The following is a 12,139-nucleotide window of genomic DNA, read 5'->3' as shown; positions in this document are numbered from 1 at the left end:
AGAGGCCTCTTGTCACAACTTAATGTAATTATCAATCTATATCATGTTTCAAGGTTTAAATGTCACAAAACTACTCTTTCTGATGGCTTGAACCCAAGAGTCCAAAGTCAGAGGTGATATGTAAGACAATGATTACGTTGATTAGTCATGCATAGTGATATAAATTCTTTTGTAGATTGATTTAAACTGTCCTGAACATTCATCACATGCTTACCAATACACAACTAGCTAGAAGAAAGTGTGTTTTCAAGTAAAGAACAGTCATCTTTTGACTTATACACATCTGAAGCCCTCCATGTTTTGATTTTCTTCCTAAATTCAAGTGTTTTGGTTCCATGATGCTCTTACACCAATATAATCTTCCTTAAACCATTAGAGTCAGTGGTGAGGCATGCTGGAGAGAGGCAAGAAGAAAATTAGTCATTGTAAATATAAATTCATTAGAAGTGAAGCATCATACATATATCAAGACGACTACAGAAAGGTATATATTACATTTATTTCAATTCCTTGCCTTATTTGGACTCACACCTGAATTTAGGCTCTAGTGGACTTTGACGTCAAATACATAGATTACAGATACAGTAAATTTGCAGACGACACCAAGTTGGGTGGGAGTGTTGATCTGCTCGAGGGTAGGAAGGCTCTGCAGAGGGACCTGGACAGGCTGGATCGATGGGCCGAGGCCAATTGTATGAGGTTCAACAAGGACAAGTGCCGGGTCCTGCACTTCGTCCACAACAACCCCATGCAGCGCTACAGGCTTGGGGAAGAGTGGCTGGAAAGCTGCCTGGCAGAAAAGGACCTGGGGGTGCTGGTTGACAGCCGGCTGAACATGAGCCGGCAGTGTGCCCAGGTGGCCAAGAAGGCCAATGGCATCCTGGCCTGTATCAGAAATAGTGTGGCCAGCAGGAGTAGGGAAGTGATTGTGCCCCTGTACTCGGCCCTGGTGAGGCCGCACCTCGAATACTGTGTTCAGTTTTGGGCCCCTCACTACAAGAAGGACATTGAGGTGCTGGAGCGTGTCCAGAGAAGAGCAACGAAGCTGGTGAGGGGTCTGGAGAACAAGTCTTCTGAGGAGCGGCTGAGGGAACTGGGGTTGTTTAGCCTGCAGAAAAGGAGGCTGAGGGGAGACCTCATCGCTCTCTACAACTACCTGACAGGAGGTTGTAGCGAGGTGGGTGTTGGTCTCTTCTCCCAAGTAACTAGCGATAGGACGAGAGGAGACGGCCTCAAGTTGTGCCAGGGGAGGTTTAGATTGGACATGAGGAAAAATGTCTTTACTGAAAGAGTGGTGAAACATTGGAACAGGCTGCCCAGGGAAGTGGTGGAGTCCCCATCCCTGGAGGTATTTAAAAGACGAGTAGATGAGGCGCTTAGGGACCTGGTTTAGTGGGCATGGTGGTGTTGGGTCGATGGTTGGACTCGATGATCTTAGAGGTCTTTTCCAACCTCAATGATTCTATGATAGATGAATGCCATGATATATGTTTCATTTTTTGTTTAGCTTTCGTATAAGCAGTGAGGATCCAAACTGTCACAAATAATCAGCTGTGTTCAGTCCAAATGGATCCTGGTAGACAGTGTTGTTCCTGAGAAATGCTTAGAAATGATTCTTCCCACTGAAGTATAAAAAGTAGAATTAAACCCTTAATTCATCATTATCTAAGATCAGTATATTTTAGATAACAGCCCAGAAAACTCATGAAGAATCAACTGGAAATTCATAGTGAAAAGAACATGTTACTCACCAGAAGTTTATACTTATGTTTTTCCTGTTTGCTTCCAAGCCTTACTGACAGATGCATGAAATGTAGAGTTGCCTGTAAAGGTATTCACGTTAAGGTCAGTACCAAAGTGTGTGTTTGTTATGATTCACAAGTGGAAATTCAACATAAATGTGAGGGATGATTTGCCCAGGAAGACAGACCTACTCTTAATGTGCTTGGCCAATGTGCTGGGAGAGATCTCTGCTGGACTGACATGGGAGACAGCAGCAGACATTGAAATTGGAATTCTTCTTGCACCAAGCAATGATGAGGGGATCTATGAGACAGTGCAGTACCTCCCCATACCTGAAAAACAGAGAAACTTTATGCAGGTATCAATAGTTTTCTTCCTTATTTCTACATTTTATGCCCTGTCAACAGAGAAGCTGACTAGTTAATTCTGAATAAGGGAAAGCTACAGAAAACCAGAAGACCCTCTACATAAGCTCCTAGAGGCATAAACATTATTTATAGCACTTTATTCTTATTTAACTGAGGGAAGTAAGTGCTAATAAATGCTCAAAATAAAGAGATTAGAAATGTGATTTAGCACAGGCATGGATGATGGTTATTCATCAGAAATACCTATTCATTTTTTCTATTTATTTTTCTTCATTTTTCATTGACATAGTTGCCTAAGAGACTGTTTTGATATTGATAGTTCAGGGAGGAGCAAATGCATGCACTAAAGACTTGGATGAGTTTCTGCTATTTGAATTTGCTAGAGATTTTATTAAATAGCACTGTGGCTCAGGACAAGCTGATCGCATTTCACAGCCTATTTCCCCATACTCCCTAAATGCTGATTTACCAAGAATGAAATGCATGTACACATACTCTGGAGCATGTGTTAAAGCTGTGCTAAACATTTTCCATGTAACTTCCAGCTGGCAACATTTTGCCAGAAAGCCTGGTACTTAGAAATGATAAATAAATAAAACAAACAGAAACTTGTGTTGTAATAAGGAGACAATGGAACAGCTGCAGGGCATGGAGTAAATTCAGCTTGACTTGATGTGGACACAGTGGCTGGATTTTACCCAAGAGATATTAGCAACATTTGGATTCCTAAGGGGAAGACTGTGGAGAGGGAAGAAGGGATCTCATTGGGAGGTCTCTTAGCACATTTGGAAAAATAAACACAGAAACGATGAAAAATAATATTTAAGCAGCAAAATCAGCATAGACTGTCCTCCTGCAGTATGTTGAAAAAACATGAACTTGTCTCGGGAAGAAAAAATAATGAACAGAGCTTTGTTTTGGTTTATTTTTTTTGGAGGGAGAATAGGAAGAAGATGAAGGGGGGCTGGAGTCTGGGAAGGCAAACTGTGTGATAACAACAGCCACCAAGTGAAGGAAAGAGAAACAGTGAAGGTAAGGAAAGCAAGAGCAAAGAGGGTGTATCAAGTGTGCTTCTAAAGGGTGCTACTCATTAAAGGAAAAGAAAACCCCTCCAAACTTCTTTAATTATATTTGTAAGGGCAAAAGTAACACATAGCACAAATGCTTCTGTCATGAAAACATTTTCTGTTCAAGCAAAAATGAGAGCAGTTCCTCAGCACCAGTAGTGGTAACTACAGGTGAAATAGCAAAAGCGACAGTAGGTGGAACATTTATGTCTGTTTTTCTTTACCTTTCATGGGTGGGCTGTCTTTTACTTCTACTTATAGTAGTGTACATTGATTGTTCTTTGCTGAACATGTTATAGTAATAGCTCACTGAGACTTGTATTATCGCTGTCCTCTTGTTATCGAAGGCCAAATCCTGGGTTTGTTTCTCGTACAAGGTAGTTCTATATATTAAGAATGAACACCCTGATATATATTTATGCTTTAGGCACCCACGTTTGGAAAAAACGACCTTAGAACTGTGTAAGGACCAGTGGCAGTGGTGAAACTGGAAACCAGGGCTCAAACTTATAAACAACACACATCAAGTGGGTAGATCAGATTCCTGTGTGTTGATTTCCTGTTACTCGACTGGTAGGCAGAACTTTCTGAGTTGGAAACTCAGTAGTAGTTTAAGAGAAAGTAAAATGGGGTCACATTAATCTGTACTCTCCCACGTTTTCGCTCAAATGCATGCAGGAGGCTAAGCAAGAATTTCCGACATAACCGTCACTGACTTTGGCTTGACTGGGTTGTCATGATCAAATGACTTCACTTGCCTGGTATGTGCTCCTCTGCTTTTTATGTCCTTGATATCCCAGTTTATACATGTTCGCACGCTGACTTCCTCCAGGACACCACAACCCTTCCTGATAATTGCACTGCTAAAGCTACCCGCTGTGTTAAAGGTCAGCAGAAGGGCCTCAGTGGTGAAGTGGCACTTGCCTATCAAAATGCAAAATACTGGGGTGAAAGAAGTAAAACTCAACTATTATATGTTACAAAACTCGAGACATTCAAAGTCGGGTATATCATTCTCATGTTCCAATACCCAGAGAAGAATGTCACAGCATGACTCCATCCTCGTGATGGAGACTGAAAGAAGAATGAAAAATAATGCAAAGTTATCTCCTTCTTGTTAAAATCTATTGTAATCTTGTGTTCTTCCTCTGTTATTGCACTGAAATAAAGACATTTCAATCCCAGGGTACAACTGAGAGAAGCCCTGATCTAATAATTGCAAAACCTCCTGATCCGATATTTTAGAACTCAGAGTACTTGTCACTTATGAATATTCATACAGACCACTAAAAGAATTATATTCTGTCTGCAGTTACAGGCAGGAAACGAACATGGTAAATTCTAAAGAGACAGCAGTATTTTATGGAACACTTGTGAAATATTAAGGGCGTCCACAGCAAAAGTCTTGTAGGAAAATGGTTCTGGAGAGGTATATGGAACAGTGATAACACCGTCATGGAACACATCTTTTAGAGATAAACAAAATACAGGAATTCATCTCAGGTCTTAGAAAAGTTGGAATTCTTCAAGGTAACCTGACAATGTGTATGTTTCTTTTACATGCAGGAGTATCCATGCTGGTCAGGTAAGACGTTGAACACAAAAGGCTTATCCAAACTTTGCAAGGAATTATCTGAAGAAGGAATTTACCTCCTGAAAGCCTGCCCTAAGGCTTACAGTTAAGGATAGGTAAAAACATGAAATATTTTACACTTGTATGTGTCCCTTCCTTTGCGATTAAGTAAACTGCAGAATTCCTTGATGGTAAAATAATATATGTTTAAGAAGATTATTTTCCAGTGCTTTCTGACAAGTCAGCACTTATATATAAAAAGGCCTAATATCACCCTAGCAAGAAATGGACTTGTTCCAATGGCAGATGTACTAACCCAGTCAGATACGGAGTAAGTTGGTTGGTTTGGAGGACTGGCTTTCATCTGAAGTGTGAGACTTCCTGTGTTCACCTCTCTTCCTACTTTTCCTTCTTTCCCTCCCTCCTCCTGGCAAGACAGTTGTCCCTCCCTTGCAGCAGCTCTGATGCTGCATTTTTTCTTCTCATTAACACATCAGAAAACCACTCAGCTGATCTAATGGCTTTACTTCTGCCATTTTAAGGAATTAAAGTTGCCTGTGATGAAGTCTGGCAGGCTGCAGAGCCAGCAGAATTTTGTAAAGACCAGAACTTTGCAGTTGTTGGTAGGAGGCAGGAGCTTTGTTTTCTGGCAATGCACAGATTGCATTGCAATGCACGAGCTCTTTTCAAAATTGTTGGATTTTTTCAGGCATGAAGAGTCAAATTTCATAACAAAAATACTTATTGACACGTTGGTTGTGTGTGATGGGAGAAGACAGATCAAATGTCAGAACAATAGTTTCTTTCTAAAAAGCTTTGTGAAAACTGACTTCTGAAGTGCAAGACTCAAAAAACAATATTTAATGGCCTCAAATCAAATTTACCATTTAAAACTCTCCTCTCACCAAAATGGAAAAGAAAAAAAAATTGGTTAATGTGACTAAACTTTCCATTTGTTTCAGATCTTTTCACATGTAGAACAGGCAAAGGAAACTATAGATGATGAGTGCTTCAGCTCTGACCTCTGCCTAGGGGACTCTGGAGCCACTGCACCTGCCTCTCCTCTATGTACCCTTGCTTGCAGTCTACGAGGCACAAGGGCTGGAGCGCTCGCAGGCTCTTTGACTGACAGTGTTCCGCTTTGTATGCATAATACTCTATTCTTTCATTGACTCAATGAAATCAGACTCCTGGCCGCTACCGTGATGTCGTTTGTCCCTGCTCCAGGCCAGTCCCATTCAGTCCTTACAACCACTCTGAGGGGTAGCTAGACCATCAGCAGGTGTACATGTTCGCCTGCGTAGCTGAATCTACAATCTGAACTGCTGAGTTTTCTAGACTTCTGCAGATGGAGGATGCAGCTCAGCTTCCTCCCAGGTAAATGTCTTAATCCTTAGAACAGAATTTAAAATATTCTACAGAGATAAAAATAGCTGCAAAGGAAGAAATGTCATAAGCTTGATGCTTGACTAAGACAGTCCAGGTATCTTGAAAGAAACTCTTCTTGGGAGTTTTGTGGGTGAGCTGAAGTGTGAGAGGAAATATTTCTGACTCTCTCACTGAGAGTAACAGTTTCCATTTCTGAAATTATGTACGTAGACCTTTACCTTTGTTTTCAGTCCCTGCTACTTATTATATTTGATGTTTATTGTATTTCAGTATGTTTTCCATCTTTTGCCTGGGTCTCATTTCCACAGAACAGCTTCAATTTAAGAATTTTTTTTCCCATCCTTCACCTGAAGATCTGCGATTACCAAAGGAATGCCTCTGATTGTTTGCCCTGATCTTTCCTAAAAGTACCCATGCTGCGGTTGCTTTTATGTTGGTGCCTGCCAGATCCTGTCCCCAGGACTTCACTTTCCCTGGGGCACCAGACCTGAAGGTGTTCAAAGAGAGCAAAATTTGCTTTTTGGGAGCCTATGAATGCTTTAGTCTATGTCAGACAAATGTGTCTTCATGCACCAGGTGCTGAGAATCATATCCTGTCTTAAGTTAAACCCATGAAAACTCATTAAAATCAATGGAGATGCACAGGGAGAAGTGAATAAGTAGTATTTAGCTCAGAAATGCTGGGCTCTCGTCTGTAGGCTTAATAATCTATTGATAGAGTCATCCTGTGTTTCAAAGCATGCCAAAGCTTCCTATAACATGTTGTGATTGTGCTGCGCTTTCAGCAAAGGTGGGTCGTGTGTTTAAAAATGACATTTGCTTTACCATTCTGCCTAAATTGTGGATAATGTTTTAATAAATGGTATTTTTTAAAAGAAATATATTATTTGATAAAATTATTACTCAAACTGAATTCCATCAAATTGTCACAGTTGTTATGTGCTTAAAAAGCTTCTGCTCCTCTATTATTAAGTGGTAAAAGATTATAATTTGATAAAAATGGATACTAAAATGACTGATTTTAAAAAGTATGTTTCAATAAAATTCAGCATAAAAATTCAAAGCAAAATGTAAAAAAAAGATTTTCTTTATTATTTTAAATCTACACATTTTAAAATATTTCAGCGAACAAATGAATGTTGTAATGGAAGGTACATCACACATACTACATAACCCTCAGTTTCCAGCACTCTCTCATTCACTTATGTGATGATTCATCAGTCCATACTTACACACTATATGCTTCTTTACTATAATAGGTACAGCGTTTACACTGTAAACATTAATATAAGTGCAAAGGAGGTCGTGGTAATGGAAGTTAAGACTTAGTACTTTGCAAACCCTCTTAGTCAAGGGCATTAGTTTTGGGGGCATATATAGCTCCATCCGTGGAAGAGCTTTTTTTGCAGTCATAATTGCATAACTGTGCTTTTCTAACACGACTAGTAAATATATTGCAGCTGATTTTTCCTGGACACAAATATAACCATAATGACCACTCTTTTTTTAACTCATAGTAGCATGAGAATAAAAACTGCAGGAAGCTATATTTTTCTTGTTCATTTTAAAATAAAATCAAACAATAAGCAACTAGGGATCAGGCATTCAAAAGAGAATGGTTTGAAAACTGGAGAATAAAAAGCTTTGAAGGAGTTTAAAAATGAAGGACCTGAACTGTCAGTGAAAGAAAAGTTTGCTTACTTATTAAATCAGCAACGTTATCAATTCAATAGGAAATAGAAATGAACTAAATAAGTAAACTACTGAAAAGAAGAAATAAGAAGAACAGCCCAGGAATGATCCAGAGAATATCGAAGATAGTAATAATTTCTTGAATACTTGGTAAACTAACAGAAACCAAGAGTGAAGCTATGAAAATCTAGACCCTGCATATTTAGATTTGTTCCTGGTATGGTAAAATTGCTTCTATTAAAAAAAAAAACAAACACCAAAAGAAGAAGGTGGGCATTGGTCTGATCCTGGGATGTCAGTTCTTGTGCCAGGTGTCGTTCACTGCATCCAGGACAGAATTAGTGCCTCAGAGGATCCCTTTGCACTTTCACTTGGCGTTTATCATTCGTGCAAGAGGTCATGTGAGCGCTTCAGTATGCTAGTTACAGCAGGAGCTTGAATAAGGATCCTGCTACAAAAGAAGATACCAGGAGTAACTGCTTAGGGGAGTGAGTTACTGTAACTGGGCCTGCTGCGTCACCACTACAATGCTAGCTCCAGCGTTATCATCACAGAAACTTAGCACACTTCTTTCTTCACCCCACGGGTGAGCTGACCGCACCAGACGCCAGTCAAAAGCAACATTTAACTCAAAGTACATATTTTTGTGCTTTAACAGGAGCCAAGTAAGAGATAAATTTCAAGTTGCATTTCAGACTAAAACTGCAGCAGGGTCCTAACAGTGAAGTCTTGAGGGTATTGAGCCTATAGATAATAAACAAAAAAGAAGAATACCATTGCAATACATTCTAAAAAGAGCTCATCTTCAGCTGTGTGAAGCACAGTAGATTTTAATTTTGTAACAGAATAGGCAGCCTGAGGTCTTGATCCTATCTTAGAACATGCCAGTAGGTCAGGTACCATCACTGGAAACCAAGCTTGAGATCTGGAGTATAAACGTCAGATGAAGAGACGTGTCAAAGGGTGCAGCACAGCCTCTAGGAAGCTGAAAAAAGCACTAGAAGGTAAGTATGTGGGGTGCAACATTTTGTTGGCCACGACGTGCAGCCTGGTACCCATATGAAGACCTTTCGCAGGTTATCCTTTCTATCACAACCCATTAACCATCTCATTCTGGTGACATCACAGGAGACTGAGTGAAAATCCAGGAAAGTACCATTGGTCTTTTGTTAGGGAAATTGTCTGTTGCCTTCCAAGGGTAAATTCAGATTGATTATGGTGGGGGTAGGGGGGGAGTGGTCAGCTGAGCATTTCGTCACAGTCTAAGATAAAATAATATCCTAGCATGGGTAAAAACATATTTGGTGCACCTGGAGTGTTATTTGAGCTGTTTAAATGATTTTTCTCTTCACTCCCTAAATGAAAAATTGCATTTTAGAATTTCCAGACCACCTGAAATATAAAGTCATTGAAAAAAACCCAGACAATCCCTTCCTCTCATATTTGTCGTCTGTATGTATTGAACTATATATTTTTTTTAAAAAGTATTTAATTTACCTGAATTTTGTCTCTTTTAGAAAAAAACAAAAACAAAAATTCAAAATGAAAACTTAGAAGAATATGTTTTGGAAGTGGTAAAATTAGCCTAAATATATCTGAGTTTTTCCTTTGTTTCCTCCCTCAGAACTACTTATCAAATTTCTCAAATTCATAAATCCTGAAGTAGCTTTTTAAAAGTAATTTATTATTTTTGCCCCTCTCTGTATGTAATGTCATCAGTTATTGACCATAAAAATACCAGATTTGTACATGTAGAGTAGGCACCCATTTCTTTTCCCCTTTTTTAAAAAAATACGCTTTCCAATTGTTTGTGCTATATCGTTCACTTCTTCTCTCCTGTCTACCTGATAATGATCTTGGATTTCTGGTTCCAGTTGGACTCTTATGCTGACTAGTTATTGTTAATATTATTATTTCTTTTTGTTCTTGGTAAGTTGATCTTGAGGTAATTTCTGCATTATTTCTACTAAATATATTCTCTAGATTATATTGCTGGAGTTCACCCTAAATAGTCATCATCTGCACAGAAAAACCTCTAACACCTTGGTGCAACCTAAAGGCTAAAGATGAAGCTCTGACCTTACAAAATGGTATCTCTTTTTGACTAAGGGCAGTACTTTACTGTAAAGGAGTTCTTGCTTGTTAATACAAACACAGGTCTGGTTTTACGGTAGTATTTATTTATGACTTCTTTATATCAAGGCTCTCTAAACTTCGCCTGTAATATACCCTGTCACAGTTTCACATAAAACCGTCTACCAGAAGGGATTGACATTAGTTATGAGAGAGAGTAGCAGCAGCTCTTTAGACATATAACTACTGTGCCATTTTGATGTAATTCAGTTTAAATTTCAAACATTTCTATTTAACATAATCAAGTGGTATGAAATCTTCTTTTAAAATGGCAAGTATACAGTACTAGCTCAATTGGCACTTAGCAACGGTCCTTTTACAATATGCACAATAGCTTCCAGCAGGGAGTTTTTTAAGGACCATCCTTTGAGAGCACAAACTCACACACGTACAATCAGGAGACATCAAGGTTCTATCTCCAGCTCCCCTTGAGATGTTATTTAGTTAATGCACAAATGTTACAGCTAAGCTGTTAGCCTGAAAAATAGAACAAGCAGTTGTGTGCAGGTACACATCTTTTCTTTTTTCATTCCAGGATATCTTCATATTATAATTTCACATAAAGTAACACCTAGAAAGGTGTAGTATGCGATTTTTACTCAGTAGGTGGATTTCCACATTTAAATGCACTGCTGCAGTCAAGTGCCCCTTCTTGAATACTGCATTATATAGTGGGAAAGCACCGTTGAGTGGGTATACAACTACAGTCATTACTGGATATTCTCTGGTTAAAGTATTGCTGGAAAGATATAGCTCTATCACAGGCTGCCATCACCAGTACATACTGCTATGAGCATAGCTGTTTTATATCCAATGGAAAGAAAAGATCTGGCCCTGCAGCCAGCTTTCCTCGAGAGAGTCAAATCCTGGCAAACAAGCCCCTTGTCTCAACTGCAAACCTCCCATACTTGTTGGTTGTCTTCCAAAAACTGTGCTGAACCATATAATAAGTTCAAATTTCATTAAGCCCAGGAGCAGAGGGAGTTTCTAGCATGCTGCTAAAATCATGGCATAAAGTTCTGAACCGGGTGATTGCATTATAATCTCATTCCAGTTGGGATCTTCTTTTCCTAATAGAAGGCTTTTAAATCCAAGATAGGAAAGTAAGAGGGACTCCAACACTGAAGTCTGCAACAGTGTTACTGAATACATTGCTTAGACATCGTGCGCATGGAAAGAGATGATGGCATTGATATTATTGTAGTAATTCTGTCTTGGGTGTAAGACTTCAGTATTGGCTTTAATTCTGTTCATATGGAAAGCTGCAACAGCAACATGGTAACGCCATGGTGGCAGCCCAGAGGACTATCTCTGCCTGATGATAAACATATTCTTTTTTAACTAAGAAGAAACATGACCCTTTAGTAAGAAGCCTTGATGACAGACTGACAGACAGATCATTCAACCTATTTTCTTCTAGTCAAGTGTTTTTTAACCTAAGCACCTCAGAGTAAAATATAGTAGAAGAAAGAAAGAGAAAATGGGAATATATTTTTAGACAGTATGAACATATGTAAGGGGAGAATATTGTTATCCACTTGGAACAATGAATTAGCAGCGTAACAGACTCTTTAGAAAGGTGCTCTTTGCTAGTGCCTAACCACAAAATCCATGGAAAAGCCTGGAAATCCACGAAAGCAGGAATAAATTCTGGTTTATTTTTAATATTTTTAAAATCATAGAATAATGTAGATATGAGTTAATGAAAAGAACTTATGAAATCATGTTGGATTTTTACTGTTTGATTGGAGGGGAAAAAAAAGAATTTTTTCCAGTCAAAACATTTGCTTAGACATGTTCTAATTTCAGTGTTTTGATTTGTTCATTTTGAAATGACATTTCAAACTTAAATATACTTTTGTTTAATAAAGCGAACTTCAAAAGTTCTCTAAACAAAACTGAATATTTTATGGTTTAGATTGAATTTTGGGGTTTTTTTAAACCTGCAGAAGCCATTGAAACTTATATTGTTTCAGTTTTGGATCAAAGTAATAAATTTTCTCTCAATTTTTCAGTTCAGACAGTGAATCAAAGAATCAGTGATGTGCACATCCCCAATTATAAGTACTATTATAGGCTTCAGTTGGATTAGGATCCTCTCCTTAATCCGGTCTATTAAAAATGCCTATGTTCTAAATCTGCATGATTTACCTGCTGAACAACAAAGCAGAAGA

The sequence above is a fragment of the Aptenodytes patagonicus genome, chromosome 1, assembly GCF_965638725.1.
Source record: "Aptenodytes patagonicus chromosome 1, bAptPat1.pri.cur, whole genome shotgun sequence".
NCBI classification, from domain to species: Eukaryota; Metazoa; Chordata; class Aves; order Sphenisciformes; family Spheniscidae; genus Aptenodytes; species Aptenodytes patagonicus.
This window is presented reverse-complemented; position numbering follows the sequence as displayed.